Source organism: Phasianus colchicus, chromosome 1, assembly GCF_987193195.1.
Source record: "Phasianus colchicus chromosome 1, bPhaCol1.hap1.1, whole genome shotgun sequence".
Lineage (NCBI taxonomy): Eukaryota > Metazoa > Chordata > Aves > Galliformes > Phasianidae > Phasianus > Phasianus colchicus.
This window is the reverse complement of record NC_143436.1, coordinates 161,549,894-161,569,855: the sequence shown is the minus strand read 5'-3', so window position 1 is coordinate 161,569,855 and position 19,962 is coordinate 161,549,894.

The window sequence follows — 19,962 nt, the reverse complement described above, 5'->3', positions numbered from 1 at the left end:
AATCCTTAAAATGATATACTCCATTTAAAATAGTCAAAGTAAATGGAAAACAGAAAGTAGAAAGAATTACAGAAAAATAAATTGAAGCTTTATCATCAGAGAATAGGTAATAATATCCTTCAGGGAAAGATTCATTTAAAACAGGAGTACCTGAAATGCAATTTAAATTATATTTTGATAAGTCTCAGAGATAAGTTCTGTGTTTCACCACTCACAGCTCTCTGCTTATTCTCATCAAGTCTTTCTGCAGACCTAACAGGACTAAGGATCTGAATATTAAGCTATATTCAAATCTAAAGTAATGGTCAATAGTTCAATGTCTGGATGGAGATCAGAGGTAGCCTGGACCGCAGCAACCATGTCCTGGCTGAGTACATGATTTCGAGGAATGAGGCCCTGTCAAAGAGTGGAATAAGGACCCTGAACTTCAGGAGTGCAAAATTCCAGCTGTTTAAAGAATTTTTGTATGGTATCCCCTGGAAAACTCTCCCTAGGGACAAAGGAGCTGAACAGAGTAGGCAGCACCTTAAGGATGTCTTCCTAAGAGCAAAACAACTTTCTATCCCCAGAATAAAAAAATGAGTCAGACAAAATCAGTAGGGCTAAGCAAGGAGTTGCTGACTTGCCTGGTCAGACTGAAGGAAAAAAGGGAAAATAATAAGCAGTAGAAGCAGGAATGAATGGGATCAGGAAAGCCAAGGCACATATGGAATTAAAATGGGTGCAGTATGTAAAAAAACAAACAAACAAAAAACAATAGAAGGATTTCTTCAGATCTAACGGGCAGAAAAGTCAGGAAAAGGAGGGTGTATCCCCTCTGATAAATGAGAAAGGAGAGCTGGCCTCCTCAGACTTGGAGAAGCTGAGATACTGAGTTCTTTACCTTAGTCATCATGTCCAATCAGGCTTCTCATGTCTCCCATGTTGTACTTGGGTCAAAGCAATCAGAGATATATTCAGACTGGGAATAGAACTCATTGAGAGCAGTCCTATGGAGAAAGACTTGAGGGTGCTGATGGACAAACAGCTGGACATGAGCCAGCAGTGTGCCCTTGCAGCCAGAAGGCCAATTTTATCCCAGGCTGCATGAAAAGGGCGGTGGCTAGCAGGCCAAAAGAGGTGATTTTCCCCCTCTGTACTGCTCTTGTAAGGCCCAATCTGGAGTACTGTGCCCAAGCCTGGGGCACCAAATATAGGAAGAGTGTAGAGCTTTTTAAGAGGGTCCAGAAGTCCACGTAGGTGATCAGAAGGCTGGAGCACCTCTCCTATGAAGAAAGGGTGAGGAAGCCTAGTTTATTTAGCTCAGAGAAGAGAAAAACTCAGAGGAGATCTCACAGTGGTTTTTCAGTACTTGAATAGAACTTACAGTCAGGAGGGGAACTGACTTTATACATGGTTTGATTAGTGATAGGACAAGGGGGGATGGTTACAAAAAGAGAAAATTTAAGTTAAACATTAGGAAAAAAAAATTAACTCAGAGAATGGTGAGGCATTGGAACTTGTCATTGAGAGAAGCTGTGGATGCCCCATCCCTGGAGGTCAGATTGGGTGGGATACTGAGCAGCCTAATCTAGTGGCTGGAAATTCTGCCTATGGCAGGGGTTGATCATCTTTAAGATCCACTCCAACCTAAGCATAATTCTATGATTCTTTATCAAGGTCCTCATAAAATACATAATATGAGGTCACTTAATGTGTATGTATATACACAGCCATGGTACTCTGAATTCACTGAGTAAACAGAAAATCTATATTTGTTCTTTTCAGTGTCATTAGAGATTCAGTATCTTCAAGACTAGTCTTGATATTAAATCTTCAAGACTGTTCTCAGGAACTGGAAGTATTTTCATCTGAAGTTACTGAAGTTTATCTGAAGCTTCAGCATTGTGCTTAAGTTTTTGTAGAACCCCCTAAAAATATATTATTTCAAAGCCTATGTTATTCTACATTCTATTTGTTAAGGAATTCATCTGGTGCAAGTAAATCCTGATCTGCATTCACCTTCTATTATGTCTTGTATACATTTGATTGCTAACTGAAATTTTCTGAAACAAGCATGAATACACATCAACCCTAGCTTTCATTCAATATTTCTGATTTTCTTTCTGGTCCAGTAAGAAACATACTTTCCTTAGGAATCATCCTTGATATGCTTGCTTGTATTTAATATGAACTAGGACACAAGATCAGTGCATATGTTTTCTGAATTGCAGAAGCCCAGGACAGCATTTTATAGCTAACTATACGACTTTTACTCAGACAATACAGCTTTGTTTTTATAGTACTTTCCTGAATCTAATATTCTGAACAATTATAGCAAACATTACTATGAAGCAAACATACTTGAAGCATGTCTTACACTTCAAGCATTAAAAGCATTCACTCAGTTAAGAAAATTTTTCTGTGGTAGCAAACATCCACACCATAAAATAGCTCAGTGCCTTACTTTCAAAGTTAGATTTTCTTGATATTCTTTTTTAACTGTTCTAAGGTTAACATACGTTCTTTATCACATTTCTATTTGACAGTAACATATATATAAAATTATCTCTAATGTTTCTGAAAGAAGAAATAAATGGAAGCTGTTTTCTCAGAGATGCATCTATTCATACCACTACATTGGAACAAAACTACAGAACTCGTTAACAAAGTACATAAGAAGCAAGCAGATGTTTTTTTTTCCTTTGTCCCTACCTGCATTGGTAACGTTCTTATACAAATAGAGATTGCAGAAATAACTTAACATTAAGAGTAACCCTGTAAGAGAATATTAGAATATTATTTTGATTGCGTATTGACTCTACAAACAGTAAATTCTCTCTAAAATCATAACCCTTGAATATTAAAATAAAACAATTAATCTTAATCTAATGTAGGCTACTAATATCATGGAAATTTAAAATCAAAAACTTCCTCCCTAAGGATGTCAGCCTTTCTTTCTTTTTTTTTTTTCTTTTTTGATAATATTGTGTTAACTGAAGTAATTCTTGTGAAAACATTTTATTAATTACTTCAGAGAGATTTAGTATTACTCTGCTGCAGATTTTTTTTTTTTTTTTTTTTTTTTTACAGTATTACAAGTGGAGGCCTCTTTAATTGTGGAAAAATAAGTGGCAACAAATAATTTAAATGAAACCTTACTCATAACAAGTATACAATCAATAGATGCACAATCAATAGGTATACTGAGATTAAGTTTAGTAAGATTATCACAGTGGAAAGACAATCAAAATAAATGGAAATCATCACCAGTATCATAGGCTCACAGTAAACTTCACAAAGAGTAATCTCCAGAAAAGACCCTTCTTTAGTGGCAGTCAGCACTTAAATGGGATCTAGGAGAGGTGGAGCCAGGCCCCACCCCTTCTGGTAGCACAGGTGAATTGCCTTCACCTGTGCTCCTGCAGCTGACTCATTGCTTGCCTCAGGTGGTTAATCAGAGGTTCAGGCTGTGATTAACAGTTCCAGTAAAACAAGCTGCTCAGATTTTCATAGAGTTGACATGAAAATTTTTGATAACTATTCTACTAAATCCTTTGCATAAAGGAATTTGATAGAGTTTAACATATGTGGGTTTTGTTTTTTTTTCCCCTCAAAATAAAGTAACTAAATTTTCTTGGAATCATAATCAACTGCTGCAATCACGTTACAGAATTATCATAGCACTGTCAGATGATTACATTTTTTATAATGTATGAAGAATTCTGTGTAACGGTTCCTAATTTTGTCTCCGGTTGAATACTAATCATTTGGGAGAATATATATATATATTGAAAGCAAACAAACAAACAAACAAAAACAGGCATACATGGCAATGGAATTTTGTGGACGATATCTTTTCTCTGCTGACAGCACTTGCACTATTCCAGTAGACACTTAGTGCATCTCAACTGTTCTATGAAATCATAACCATACGATGAGTAAAGATGTATCGAGAAAGATCTTAAAAGGTACATGGAGGCACTGAATGATATCTTCTTACCACCATTTACATTGGAAGCTTTACGTCTCTTTGGAATACTATACCACAGTTGCTATAGAGCTGGTGTCACCGTTGCTTTAAAGCTGTCTTACCAGTTGTCCTACCTGATAGCATCAGATACAGGTCTGTTTTATGTGTCAGAATTAGGTAATGTATGTTTCACTTGTCTATCATTTTATATGTCATGATATAAGCACCAGTATATTCTTTCCTGTATTTTCCTTCCTATCATTCTCTATCCTGTTTTCTGAAAGTGCGATTCAGGTGCCTGCCTGTACTGAATGTTCCTAAGGTATCTGAAGCTTGGCAAATTAGTAAAATTAAGAGATCTCCCTCCACTAATTTCCAGGTCCCTTATAAATATGATTCCATGTTCCCAGAGTCTGCTTGGATAGCTCGTAGTAAATTCTGGACACTATAATCTGAAAGCAAGTGGCCTAATGAATTTAAATCCTTCACTTGAGGAACTAGGAGTTGTAACACGCAAAACTCTTCTTCACATGTATTCCAAATCTTTTAAGCAGTATTGTTTAGGTTTTAAACATCTTAAATCCACATTTTAGACAAATTTACTAGTTATTAGCTCATATCATCTTTTAAGTTACAGTTTAAGTGTTCTCCTTTTAATTTACTCAAAATTACCCTTTATGAAAAAATTAATCCAAGAAAACAGGGAGGGAAAACATGTTCTGACCTGCTTTTCTATTACACTGATGAGTTTGTTACTGTGAGAACCAAAGTAGGAGGACATGGTTCTTATCACAGTTGGAATTACTAGGCATGAATCTTGTTTAACAAGTTTCTAATGACATGTATATGTACATTTCAGGGAGAATAAATTAGGACCCAGTACTCCTTAACAGCAGACTCACAGAAATCTGTTTTAAGTACTACAGTTCACAAACTGAATAAAATGGGTTTTCCAGAAATGCCTCTGAGTCTAATGTTCATTGATATCAACGCTATACCACATAACAATTAAACAAAATAATTACAATAATGCAATAATATGGTGCTTGTTTTAATTAAATACTTATAAATGTGATAAAACTATGTTTTCTTTGTCAGACTTCATTAGAACACCTAATGTTAATCCTTTTTAATTATAAAAGAAGTGGAGTATTACATTTTCTGTAACTTAGATTTTAAATAATGTATCATAGAATAGTGACTATTTTATATAAGTTTATTAGGAATAATGTTAGTTATACATACTGACATTTGTAAGGTTTTGTAACAATACTAGTCACAGTTTTCTGTGGTACTATTAGAACATTCACATTCAAACACTGATCTTTTTTGTCCATAGTTTTTTAAGTATTCATCATTTGCTTCTATTAAACATAAGAATGTTGTAATGTTGTAAGCATGTAAGGTGCAACACTTACTAAATGATTCAATAGTTATTATAATAGTAGTAAAAAATACAAATATTATGCATGCATTTATTTTTATTTCTAAAAAAAGAAAGTGAGTTAGAAATAAAACACAGATTTCAATGCCCTTTAACTCAGCTCTTAAAAAAAAAAAAAAAAAAAAACAAAACTAGAACATTATATCAATTGAATAATGTTCTATGAAAATTAATCTGCTTTTTGAGGAACACAGTGAAATGCTAGGTCTTAGTTTTAGATGGGACAGAATCGTTTCCTTCAGAGTGTGTGGTATGATGCTATGTTTTTGTTCTAGGAGAAAACAATGTTGATAACATGCTAATGTTTATAGTTACTGCTAAGCGGTGTTGTACAGAGCCGAAGCCATTCTCAGCTAAGTGTCCAAAGAGCTGGGAGGGAACAGAATTGGGACAGCTGACTTCAGCTGGTTAAAGGGATAACCTGTGCCCTATGACATCCAGCAGATGGAGTTTTGAAGGAGGTAGGAGTTCATCTCTCTCTTCTGCTGCTCAGGGGGCTAGCTGGGAATCAGTCAGGGAGTAGTGAGTAATTGCTTCTAGAAATCTTGCTTCTAGTGCATCACTTTCTATATATGTTAATGTATAAATTGAGACAGAAGCATAACTATTATACTTTGCCTTTTCTCTATCTTACTAAATAATTTTATTTCAACCCACAAGTTCTACTTATTTATTTATTTATTTATTTATTTATTTATTTATTTATTTATTTCCCAATTCCCTTTCCCATCCCACATGGAAGGCAGGGGAATAAGCTAACAACTGTGTGGTAATAAGCCTCCTGTTGGGTTCAACCACAACAGCTAAATCTGGAGTTTTACTTTGTTTTATTTCTTTTCACATTCCTACTTCTCACTCACAAATATTCTGGGGAGTGAGAATACAGCATATATATGAAGCCTAGAATTAATTGTTTATACAGTTAATGATTTGATAAATCTAGTAACCCACATTACATGATTAATTCAGAAAAGTCTCAGTAAAACAAGTTAAATTTTATATATATATTTTTGCTATAAAATGCCTCTCAAGTATCAATTCCTTTTCTCTGATGCTTTGCTCAACCTCTTAGTGTCCTTCCATGCACCACCTAAAAACGAATATTGCAATCTCCCTCTTGAAAAAAAGAGGGCAAGAATAAATTGTCTCTGCTCTGAGTTCTTTTTTGGTAATCATTTCTTCCTCTTCAGTCTTAGGTCCATTTTTACTGATTCTTCTCTTCTGTTGTTGCAGGACAAGTCCTTCCCATTCATGTGCAGCTGAGCTTTAAAAGTTGCTCAGTAGATTCCACAGAATCACAGAATAAAAAAATTGTGGGGGCTGGAAGGGACCTTCAGAGATTGTTAAAACAAGCTCAGTGTAACATGATTCATGGTGTAACGTTAATACTCTGAACTCTCCTCTTAATATAAGGACTCCTTCCAATAATGAAAAATATCATATTAATTGAGCTATATTTCACATGATTATTCCCTGGGAAGATGAGAACGTCTTGCTTCACTGTGCCATAAGAATTCATCTGGAACAGATGCAGTTAGGAGTATATAGAGTTATATATCCAGTTATGGTATATAGAGACACTGGTCTGATGAATTTCTAATGCCAAGCATATATGCTTTAGAGCAGCATCTATTGGTAGCTAACACTACTCACATCTAGTTCCAAAAGTCTGTGCCAGGTTCTGCAATAAGTGGATGGAATAAGGACTTGTTATGGGAGTCTTTTGGAGTGTAGCAAGCAATACCTATTAACAGTTACAAGATCTGAAGCTCCAGAACAGCGAGCCAGTGAGGGTTTTTATCTCATTCATTCATTTCCTGTAGTTGCTGAAAACAAGTGAGTACAGAACATTACTGTTTTTGTTTGTTTGTTTGTTTGTTTTTTCTTTTCCTTTCTGTTGTTGTTGGTGCTGGTTCTTCGTTGTTTTGTTTGTTTTGCTTTGTTTCATTTTGTAACTGCAAACATAAAAAAAAAAAAAAAAAAAAAAGACCACTTTGACCACCTTGTGTGTAATACACAGCATTAGGGGAGACAGGCTGTACTCACTCAACAATACTAGTAATAAAAAGACATAAATAAATAAACACACACAAATGTGAGAGTGAGTTGGAATGCTTGCAGAATTCTAGTCTGTATAAATTCAGAACTACTCTGGCAGTGTTTCCTGGCTCAGCTGCAGCAATTCCAGTGATACACTATGTTTCAGTAAGCTTTGTCCTAAATTCTCATGCAGTTATTATAGCGAAGGATCTTTAGCCAAAAAGTAATTCCTTCATGACTTAAATAATTATAGCCAAACTAATAATAATTAAAAATAATAATAGTAAAAATCACCCTCCATCTTCTTCAACTAGTATATCTCAGGAACTCAAAAAATTATGTTTTGCATTCATCACTTTTTATACAAAAAAAAAAAAAAAAAAAAAAAAGTTCAGGTATAAAAGGACATTTGATTTCTGTGGGGTTTGGAAGTTTGGGTTTTCAAATCCTGGTAATTTTTATAAGTTCAGGAAATGTATAAAACTTAATTCATCCTCTAAGTTATATTCTGAAGTACAGTGTAATTTTAATAATTTCATCAGAATTGTATTTTGCATGCCATTATCCTATATTTCCACAATTACAACTTCTTTTCCTCTATACCACTGTTGTGAATCCAGAGGTTTTCTATCAGTTATGTAAGTACCATATTTTAGGATTATGTTAGTCATATATATGGGAAAGAAAAAAAAAAAAAAAAAGACTATGCTGTTCATAGCTCTGTAAGAAAAACTTCTGGTCAGAATGCTATCAGAATGCTAAACAGGAATCAGGTGAACATCTGAGATATTCCCTTACTAGAGGCCAATTCTCAGCCATTCAGTTGATAATAATAACTAGGAACCTCAGAACAAAGCAATAACAACAACAAAAACAACAGATAAAAAAAAAACTAGCAGCAGATATGTTGTAAGATTTAGATTAGCCCAAAGTCATTTGTATTATCACCACCGGAACTTGTAATATCACACTATTTGAAATAAACCTAGAGATGTGTGAGCCAGATGCAGTTCTGCTATCCTGTCATAACTCAAGATTTCCTGCACTTAATTTCTGTCTGTATCAACAGTCTTGAATGGCACTGGATGACTAATTTTTGTTAAAGGCATTTTTGTTGTTGTTGTTGTGAAATCCAATATGAGACAAATACTTGGCCAATGCTTAGAAAATATTTTGAGTTCAACAAGACTTTTTACATGGTTTGATAGAGATAGGACAAGGGAAAATAAAGGCTTTAAAATAAAATAACAGATATTCAGGTTAGGAATTAGGGAGATTTTTTATTTATTTATTTTTTAATCAGAAGGTGATGAGGAACTGGAAGACGTTGCCCAGAGAAGTTGTGGATGCCTCATTCCTTGAGACATTCAAGATTAAGTTGGATTGAGTCCTCGGGTGTGACAGATCTGCAAAATATTACAAAACAAAAATATAAAATACTACTTGGTTTTCTAGAAAAAAGCTTAGTATAGAGTAGTACATGGCCATTTAGTAATTAACTTGTCTTTTCAGTGTAGTCTGCATGCTTCCTGATTTTTTTTTTCTTAAATGAATAATGATGGCTTTATCCAAGTATAAATTTTACACTATTGTTATAATTTCAATCACATAAAATCATCATTTTACAAGTGTTACAAATACCCATACATAATGGTACCAAATTCTGAAATTTCAGTGAATCCTCAAAGTGTTTCTATGTTTGGTGAATAATTAATGATTTATCATTTGTTGCACGACATCTTATGATCTTTACTCACTGAGATGAGAATCTCATAAGTTGTTATTCACTTTCTTAACTCAGCCTTGGCATCCCTATCTTTCTAAAGCTGTTGGCAGGGATGTTATAATAAATTGCCTATAAATTAAGATTAAATTTGCTGTAATTGTTATTCAGAAAATGAGACTGAAAGCAAATCATGTCATTAGCAATAGTTTTGTATTAGTGTCATATTTTCTACTCTGTTTACTGCTAAAAGTACAGTTTACCTAAAAAGAGAATAAGAGAAGAGATGCTGAAAAAGGAATTAGTAATGAGCAAGAAATCTATGTTTGTATTTTTGTTAAAGTTCTAATTATAGAAATTCCTCTAATGGCCACCGTCAGACATAGAGTACTTGATTGGAAAGATCCCCACTCTGACCCACTTCTATTCTTGGATTCCTTTAGATTCTGTAATTCTACCAGCCATTCTAGTATCTTTCACTTCCACTAAAGTCTGAATTTGAAAATGCAAAGGTTCAAATTCCTGTTACTGACATTAAATTTCTATTTTTAAAATGACTGAACAGGACAAGTTTACCTGTCCTGTGATACTTCTACTCTAACACTCTCTTAAGTTCTGATTGCTCGTGTCTCAGGCAGAAAACTAAACATAGTTTCTATGCATTTAATCTCTTCCCTCCTTACATCTAAATTAGATGCTTAAAGGCAGCCACACTTATCTGATAAAAACAAATAGTCTTCTGGAAATCTGACAAAGATATCTTGGGCTAAGGAGCTATATTTCTGGCATGGAAACATAGGGAAGACATTTCCTGACACAAGCATCCGCTTGAGTTCAGGGCACAACAAGGATGTTGGGAAAGACGGATAACTAAGCGTCAGGATTATCTTGTATGTATAGAGCTGTAGCATGTAGTTATTTTTATGAAACTCATTTCTGTGCTGATTAATTTCCAAATTCATTTCTGATTAGCAACTTTCAGCCAGAGGTCTTCATGAATCAGGCGTATCGACTCTTATTTTAGCCAATGTAAATCTTTTCTGTACAGTATATATATAGATATCTATGGAGCAATTCAGCTCAGTCATATTAGGCAGTTAGAAATCCATTCAGTTCCTTGAACATAGTATTTTTGAGAGAGCTCAGATTGTCTTAAAGATTCTTAGACAGTGGGCAGATATTATTCTCAAAGATAGGGACCTTTCTGAAGTGGCAGCTGGAAACCAGGTTGGATACTTTAACATGTCTCAGATGGCATTAATAGAAAATGCATGGGCAACTGAAGTGAAACGATAATGTCAGCATTGCATTTAGAATCATAGAATCCTTAGAGTTGGAAGGGACCTCTGAGAGCCATCTAGGCCAACTCCCCTGCAATGAACAGGGTCACTGCAGTTAGACTGTGTTACCCAGGGCCTTATACAGCTTCACCTTGAAAGTCTCCAGTCATTGGGCATCAACCACACTAGGCAAGCAGTTCCAGTGCCTCACTACCCTCACTGTAAAAGATTTTTTCTTTATATTTAACCTAAATCTACCCTCCCTGAGCTTGAATCCATTTCCCCTTATTCTACTGCCACTGACCTACTAAAGGGTCTGTCCCCTTCTTTCCTGTACCTCCCCTTTAGATACCGAAAGGCCTCTATCAGGTCACATGCAGCCCTCTCCAGGCTGAAGAGCCTGTCCTCATAAGAGAAGCGTTCCATTCCACAGATCATTTTCAAGGCCCTTCTCTAGAAAGGCTCCAAAAAGTCTGCATCTCTCCTGTATTGAGGACTTCACATCTGGATGCAATATATGTGATTTTTGCTTTTGTTTGCTTGTTTATTTTAAATTGGTAGATAGAGGACAGATAAAACTACCAATTTTGAGACTGATACAAGATTTAAAAGCCAGTTTTGTGATTTGGGGAAACTGAGTATATCCTTTGTATGAGCTAAATTTTGTAAGAACACTGATAAAAATCTAAAAAGGAAATTATCTGCTGGCAGATATTATGCTACTTAGCACAGACTAGAACTTATGAGAGAGAAAGATTATTTTGGTACTTTGAGCATCACAAAGAATCCAAGATGCTGGAAAAAAACAAGGCACAAATGCATTAAGATGCCAGAGCCCAGTGAAAAAAATCACAGTTCTGCATGCAATACCTAGTAGAGACTAACTGAACAAAATCAAAAAAATCAAAGAGTCTGTATGTACACCAAGGAAAAAGTTGAAGGAATTGTAATGGGTAGGAGTACAAGAACATAAAAGTCTCCAAATAATAACAGTAAAATATTGATACATCCCTGTCTTATCTGATTTCATCATAAAATAGTTGGATAATCTTTCTGGGGGAAAATAAATAAATAAATAAATAAAAATGTTCTTAATTATTTTTAAGTCTGGTGAGGTGGTGTTTTCCTGTTTTTCAAGAAATAAGGATAGTAACAAAAATAAGTGATAGACTATAGAAACTATGCTCAGGATTATACAAATTTACATTTTATCTTGCATAAATGTATTGGTAAATCTCAGAAAACAGAAGAAATACTGTTTTAATGTACCATATAAAATAAATAAATAAATAAACTTGCGTGCATGCACACACACATACACACATACACATAAACAAACCAAACCAAAACAAAAATGACAAAACACCCAACAGAGCTAAATGTATACAACTTAGTGACCTGACAAAGGTGCAATACATGGAGAGAGAAAAGAAACTGTGTGAAAGGGGTAAAGCAGTCTGAGTGATAGTGAGAATGTGGTGTAACTTTAGTCTAAAAATTACTTATTCCAGATATTTTTGCAGTTTATAGTAAGATAACTCAACTCATCTTTGTGTTATGATAGAGGATGGATTGGGTCATTTACAACTTGGACCTCTATGGTCTATATGGCACTCAGACATTGATTGAATTTTTGCTCATAAAGAAACTAGAGTAATCAAACATTCAAAAAGGAAATATCTGGCACTTCGTAGCAGAGAGAAGTCTTTATGGAAATGTCAAATTGTGTTTCTTGAGTTTAATGATATTTTTAAAGGTACGCTTGGGGGGAAAAAAAAAAAAAAAGGAAAAAGAAAAAAAAGAAAAAATCTGTGAGTATTCCATATTTATCCAGGGAGACAGGGAGACTGTTTCTTTAGACAGACATGTGGGTTTTGTTCAGTCTCCAGGGTATTTAACAGGAAAACAGAAGACCTTTACAACGTACAGGGTGATGCATGATAAGAATAGGTAGGAAAAGAAAAAAAAAATATTGGAGAAGGGAAAGGAAAGGAAAAAAAAGATTCTAAATGCAAACATCAGTAAATCTGGTAGCATGGCTCAGTTACAGCAGAAAAAAAAAACTAATAGCAAAATCTATGTTATAGCAATAATATAATTCAAATTAAAAAAAAAAAAAAAAAAAAGACACAAAAAAACAAGCACAGCTTAAGATGTACTTTGTAAATAGCCGTAAGGAAAAAAGTAATCTTAGTAACTGAAGAAAATAATTCTTGAAACCCTTATCTTCAGACAATATGACATTAAACCTAATTGTCTATCACTGTCTCCAAGAATCATATTACCCCTGAACTCCTACAACTCCATGAGTGAAAGGTCAGATTCCTATTCTGAACACTGACGGAACTGTCAGGGAAAAAAAAAAAAAAAAAAAGCTAGAATTCTTACCATTCATTTGCACTTAAGAAAAATAGGCAACTCTGGTATTTTTCTAAATGAGTATAGTACTTTAGGGTGAGTTAAATTTGCACCGAGAAATGACTGTTGACTACACAGTTTACTAACTCCAAGCAGGCACCTATGTTTTACAAAAAAAAAAAAAAAAAAAAAGGCATGCATTTGAATGATTACATGCAGTAAGATAATTTGTTTTATAAACGATGACATTTTCTTAATAGCACATAATTTTTCCAGATTAACAAGTGTATAAATGCTTCAGAGCTGTACCTAAGTTGCTCTGAAAGTAATGCCTCCTATTTATTTCCATGGAAATAAACAACAAATATAAAGAGCTCAACACTGATAGAACAAATTCACAGCTACAAAACACTATTTGTCAACATAGTCACTAACATTAGCTGTACATTTTCACTAGCAATGAACAAGAGCCTGCATTCCATGCTTGTAAAAATCAGCACCAGAGATGACCCACTATTTCCACTGCTGAAGCATACCACCCACCACCTCACTGTGCTCACATCCACTATTTGCTCTCCATAAAAATTCAGCAAACATCAATGAATGTCAGTGGGTGCAATCTTTTCTTCCTGGAGGAATTCAGTGTCACACCTTTTGCTTCATGTAAATTTCCATATCATGTAAATTTTGTCAGACTGCCTCTTTGCTGCCATCTGTTGCACAGTAAAAAAATTTAATAGAATATTAGCAGGCAGGTTCAGTCTCAGCTGCTGTACCATGAACATCCATCTCTGACACAGTGGGCCAACATAATAAAATAGAAGTCATTACTTTCAGAGCAGCCATTATAATTTTCACATTTTACTGTAGTGGATATTGCAGACTCCAAACTATGAGCTTCTTCATTTAAAATAATTTCCTATTTTTCCATATTCAACAGCTAGCATCAAATAACTTCTGGTATTTTCTTTAACTTGTTTGTTTTTCCTCTGTCTTAAGGTGCCTGATAACATTCATATTTCCTTTTAGCAACTGTTACCTTAAAGGGCAATCTTGAAGAATGAGTATGACCACAAATATAACCAATGTCTCTTAAAATTAACTTCAATTGCTTCTATATGACCTCTGCTGAGGAAGTAAGACTTAAATTGAAGTCAGCAAGAGCAGCTGTAGATTCTGCTGTTAGATAAGAGTGACCTGCATTCCCAAGGGTAGTGCCCATGAATAAGAGAATTGTGGACTTGCAAACAATAAATGTGATTAATGCCAAAATAACTTAGCAAGCACAGCTTCAGACACATAGTGATGTGACATCTTGGGTCAGAAAGAATAGATTCAGTAGCAACAATTAAAATATATCCACTAGGTAAGCAAATTTCAGCTAGGCTCAGGAGGGAAACTTATACTGAAATTAATTCTGTAATGGTTTTACCAACTTTTTTTTTTTTTTCTTTGCTTCACTTCCACTTCTTACATTCTTTCTCCTTTTTATATATAATTATATTTTATAAGAATCCATAATTTTAAATAGCATATATATAGAGAGAGATGTATCAGTTTAGATATCTAAATAATCCAAAATTAAAAAAAAAAAAAAAAAAAAAGTGTGAGAACGAGAACAGCTTGCCTCTCATTCACGGAGATGAATATAGAAGCGGTAAAAGATAACACAGTAGCTGATACAATGGAAATCTAACATAGGTTAATTACTTACTTATCTGCTTGAGCAGACTTTGTAGCTTTGTATCTTTATTTTTGCCATTATGTATCTCAAAATATGTGCATATTAGTTGACAGTAGAAATGCTCAGCCTTTTGATCTTAGGATAATTATAAGTATACAAAGGTCATCCTCAGATAACACTCAAATTTAGTTGAAGTGATATATCAAGACTGATACCATTTGGGTGATCATTATTTTTTGGGTGTGAAGAAGCCAAACATACTTCACAATTGTCTCAATGACTGTATCCTATCACAACACTAGATTTTATGCTAAAACATAGTTTAGCTGCAGCACTGACCTGCATGTGTTTCATCTACACATTGATTTATGTTTCCTCTTTTATAATGAGTTTATATCTTACTAATACAGATTTCACTGACACTAATACCTTTTATGTAAAATCACCTATTTATTGTCAGATATTAAGTAATTTCAAAAAGATATAGAAGTCCTCAAATCTTGTTAGTAACTGTGTTTGCAGTTAATAACCAAAGCACTGATGTTTGTATTTTAATTTAGTATCTCATCACATTTTATTGGTGACCTGATTTTTTTATTTTTTTTATTTTTTTTTTTCTTTCTTTCTTTCTTTCTTTCTTTCTTAGGAACAAAAAAGAATATCGGAGGATCTGGACAAATTAAGGTATAGGTTTTAGCAGATAAAGTCTCACAGCACAGACTATTCAATGTAAATATCTGTTTCAAAATATTCCTCCAATGATGTTTTAAGATATCACAGCTTCATAGTGGATTTAGACTGGTTGTACCACATATCTATATGTTCTCCACTCTCTGTGTGAAAAACTTCCTCCTAATATCTAACGGAAATGTCCCATATCAGTTTAAAACCATTCCCCCTTGTCCTATCACTATCCACGCTCATAAACAGCCATTCCCCCTCCTGTGTTTATATGCTCCCATCAAGTATGGAAGGTCACACTGAGGTCTCCACAGAGCCTTCTCTTCTCCGAGCTAAACAATCCCAGTTCCCTCAACCTTTCCTCACAGAAGAGGTGCTCCAGCCCTTTGATCATCTTAGTGGACCTCCTCTGGACCCACTCCAAGACCTCCACAGCCTTTCTGTACCTGGTGTCATGTGCAAACTTGTTGAGGGTGCGCTCGATGCCATCATCTGTGTCACTCATGAAGATGTTGAAGACCACCCGTCCCAAGACGAACCCCTGAGGGACAGCACTTGTGACCATCCTCCACTCTGACACAGAACCATTAATCACAACCCTCTGGCTGCAACCAGCCAACCAATTCTTTATGCACTGAACATTCCATCCTTCAAATCCATATCTCTCCAATTTAGAGAGAAGGATGTGGTGGGGGACCATGTCAAAGGCTTTGCAGAAGTCCAGGTAGATGACATATGTCTTGCTTCCCCATCCACCAGTGCTGTCACTCCATCATAGAAGGCCACCAGATTGGTCAGGCAAGATCTGCCTTTGGTGAAGCCATGGTGGCTGTCTCAAGTCACCTCTTTGTCTCGTAAACTTTTTATTAATTAAACATTCTAGTTTTGTTTAGAATACTCAAGGTCTTGTTGATCTGTAAGTTAAAATGATTTGTTCATTATGCATTTACCAGCAGGAGTTAATTATTTTTGAGGATTTGAAGAAGTCAATATGATACCTGTCCCCTTTCAGTGAAAATACGGATGCATAATACAGTTTGGAATATTCCTTTTATGAACACTAAATTCGTCTTTGAGTTTGAAAGACCTGACAAATAGGCAGTCTAAAAAAAAAAAATAACTTTTTAAAAAAATATCTGCTTTAAACTTTGCCTGATTCTAAAGGTACTCAGTTTTCTTTAAAGGTACTAAGGCAGTTTGGTATCAGTTTCTTTCCTACCTTACTAGTACTGTTAATACAATACAGAAGAGCTCTTTTTTATAATTTTAGATGAATTTAGAATATTGTTCTGTGAGCATGAAAACAGAAAAATATTGTCTTTTTTTTTTTTTTTTTCTGTATGATCTCTTTTATTTCCACAATTCAAATATATTACCCAAGAGTAGTTGTTATAAATTTTTGTATAACTTTTATAAATTTATTATTTTCATTACTAAAATTAAAATATTGGTCTAAGAACAGCTTTTTAAAGTACATGATCTATATATATGAATGTTTTTGAATATTTCCTATGGCAGAATGAAATTAATCTTACTTGAAAATACATTAATTAAATGCTATTGATTGATGTGATATATCATATATATACATTATCATATATATAAGGATTAATTACAAGCATTTTAGATGTTCATCACATTCGCCATTGAGACATACGAAATCTATTCAAATCGAAATCTATTCTAACATTAAAGAAATAGAATATAAGAATCTGGTTAAGTTATATAGGTTATAAGGATAGAATCATAGAATGTTTGGTATGGAAAGGACATTTAAGATCATCTAGTTCTAACCCCTCTGCTATAGGCATGGACACCTCCCTCTAGACCAGGTCGTACAAAGCCCCATCCAGCCTCACCTTGAACACCTCCAGGATGGTAGTATCCACAATCTTTCTGGGCATATCTATCTTCACTCATCATCTCACATCTCAATGTAATGTTAACTAGAGATATTATTTCCTTTCCTCTGCTTTCATTTTTCTGAGTCTATTGATCTTGACATTGTTCTGCTTTTTCCTGGACAGTTTTTATAAATGATTTTCTAAATACATGGTTCAGTTGTCATTTTAGATCATAGACTCATAAAATGGCTTGGTTTGGAAGGGACCTCAAGGATCATCAAGTTCCAACCCTCACCTATTCCTTACTGCTAGATCAGGTTGTACGTTAGGTTGCCCAGGGCCCCATCCAACCTGGCCTTGCATACCTCCAGTGATTGGGTGTACCCAGCCTCTCTAGGCAGCCTGTCCCACCACCCTCACTGTGAAAAACTTCTCCATGAAGTCTGATCTAAATCTCTTCTTCTTTAGTTTAAAATTTGTCTTATCACTTGTCCCCTTGTCCTATCACTATCTACCCATGTAAAATGTTTATATCCTTCCTGCTTATAATCTCACTTTAAATACTGAAAGGCTGTAAATAGATGAAAGATAAATACAAATGTTTTATATTGAAATTATGATCCTCTGGATTATTGCTTTACAAATCCAAAGTACTGCATAGAAAAAATGTCATTCTGTAAATCTGATGTGAATGTCTGCTGATTTCAGTAATTGAAGCACACAGTATATTATGTCTTCAAAGATGTTTGATTTGTATGTATGCTCACTAAGCTTAAGAATTTTGGGAATAGATATAGTAGAATATATAATTAAGTAGCTTCAGTCATAAGTATACAACATAACCAGGGCATTATGTTAACTGTTGTTTGCCCACTGCAAATGTCTGAGAAGTGGTGTTTTTTCTTTGCTGTCTTTTTTGTTTGTTTTTGTTTGTTTGTTTTGTTTTTTTTTGTTTGTTTGTTTTTGTTTTGCATGTTTAAATATTTTATTCATGTTTTGAGACAAAACAGTAAGAATACCAAATGAAAATTATTGTAATATTGCTTTTTAAAGTCAGCATATTTCTACAATTATTTATAAACTTAAAAAGTACAGTTTACCATAGCTTGTGAAAGACAACAATGGCTATGCAGTATTATGTATGAGTTCTGACACCAAATGAGATTAAATGAATTCAGAAAATGGCAGAACACTGATAAACAGTTTTCAGATATTACGATGGAAAACTGGCTTAAAATGGAAAACTCTATTCTGCAAAATTATGAATAATCTATAAATAAAAAGCTCATTAACATTTTGGATTATTTGAAATTTACACAGTATAATTTTTTTGGTTGGATAGTTTACTTGACAAAAACTTATTTTAGTCAGTTTGAAATTTAGGTCACAAATGAGTTCCCTTCAGTTAGACTTCTGAAGTTAAAAAAGAATAAAAATGATTTTACAACTTTTTCAATGTCTTCAACGGGATATTTTCAAGTGTTCTCAGAAAGTCTTTTATTTAATGTGTCTTTCCCAGTCATGGAGGCAATACATTACTCTTCAAGAATGTTTAAGTCAAATTTGACTACATAGTAATGATACATTAATATGTCACTTAGCCTTTATCTCCAAAATAGCTGATTACCTGTGCTCTTTGGTTACTAAATTAACTTCTGAGAGACCAGATCAGGAGGACACTTTAGAGTACAAGAAGCCTGTGCCAAGCATGTTCTTTTATTCTTCTTTCCTAAATTCAAAGCACATTTGCTACCGTTTGGGAAAGGCAGTGTTGTTAGTTGCTTTTTCAAACATTTTGTGCACAACAGCTATTAAAATACAATCTTGTCATGGTTTTGGCTGGGATACTTAGTTTTATTTGTGAAGGCTAACATGATGCCATGATTTGGGTGGTGAAAATAGGGGTGATAACACACCAGCGGTTTTAGTTGTTAGAGAACAATACTTACACAAAATCAAGGACTTTTCTATTACTCATGCTATCCTGCCAGTAAGGAGATGGGGGAAATGCAAGAAACTGGGAGGGGACACAGCCAGGACAGCTAACCCAGACTGAATGAAGGAACATTACATACCATATGACATCATTCTCAGCAAGAAAAGCAGGGGGAAAGAGGGTAGAATGTGGAACATTCAAAGTGATTATTTTTGTCTCAAGAAACTTATGCATGATGAGAATTGCTTTTCTGGGAATGGCTAAACATCTGTCTGCTGATAAGAAGTAGCTAATGGATTCTTTGCTTTGCTTTGCTTTGCTTGTGTAAATGACATTTGCTGTACCTAGTTAGCTATATTTATGTCAACTCTTGAGTTCTTGCACTTTTACCTTTCCAATTCTCTCTCCCATCGCATCTGAGGAGGATAAGGAAGTGACTGCATTTCTAAGCTGCCTGCTGAGGTTAAACCACAATAAATCTGTAGACAGTATAAAGAAAATGTCATTCCTGAGAAATCTTAAAAAAAAAAAAAAAAAAAAAAAAAAAGTATTTTTGAGTTTATATTTTTTAATATATATATATTATCTTAGAAATATAGAAGGAAGGGGGAATGAAGTTTTAATTTTTCTTCTTTCATTTAAAAAATGAAAGTATATCTTTAAAAATACTATGAAATTTCTATTTTAATTTCCCTTCTGTATTCCTTAAGAAATTTCATTTTGTGTTAGGAGTATTATTATTATTAATGCAACTTATTAATTCAATTAAAACTTTCAGAATAATGAATTATTGGTATTTAGTTTAGAAATAAATTATTTCAAATAACTTTCAGGTTTTAATTCAATATTATAGTTTTAAAGTGACTTTGTTCTTTCTCACGTTTTCACATTAAGTCCTAATTGTGTGCTTCTTCTTTGAATCTCATAGCTGTATTCCTGTGTTTCAATAACATTCCTGCAAGGGGACACAACATGAATAAGAGTCTCTACATGTGAATTCTGGTGTATAAATTCACATAC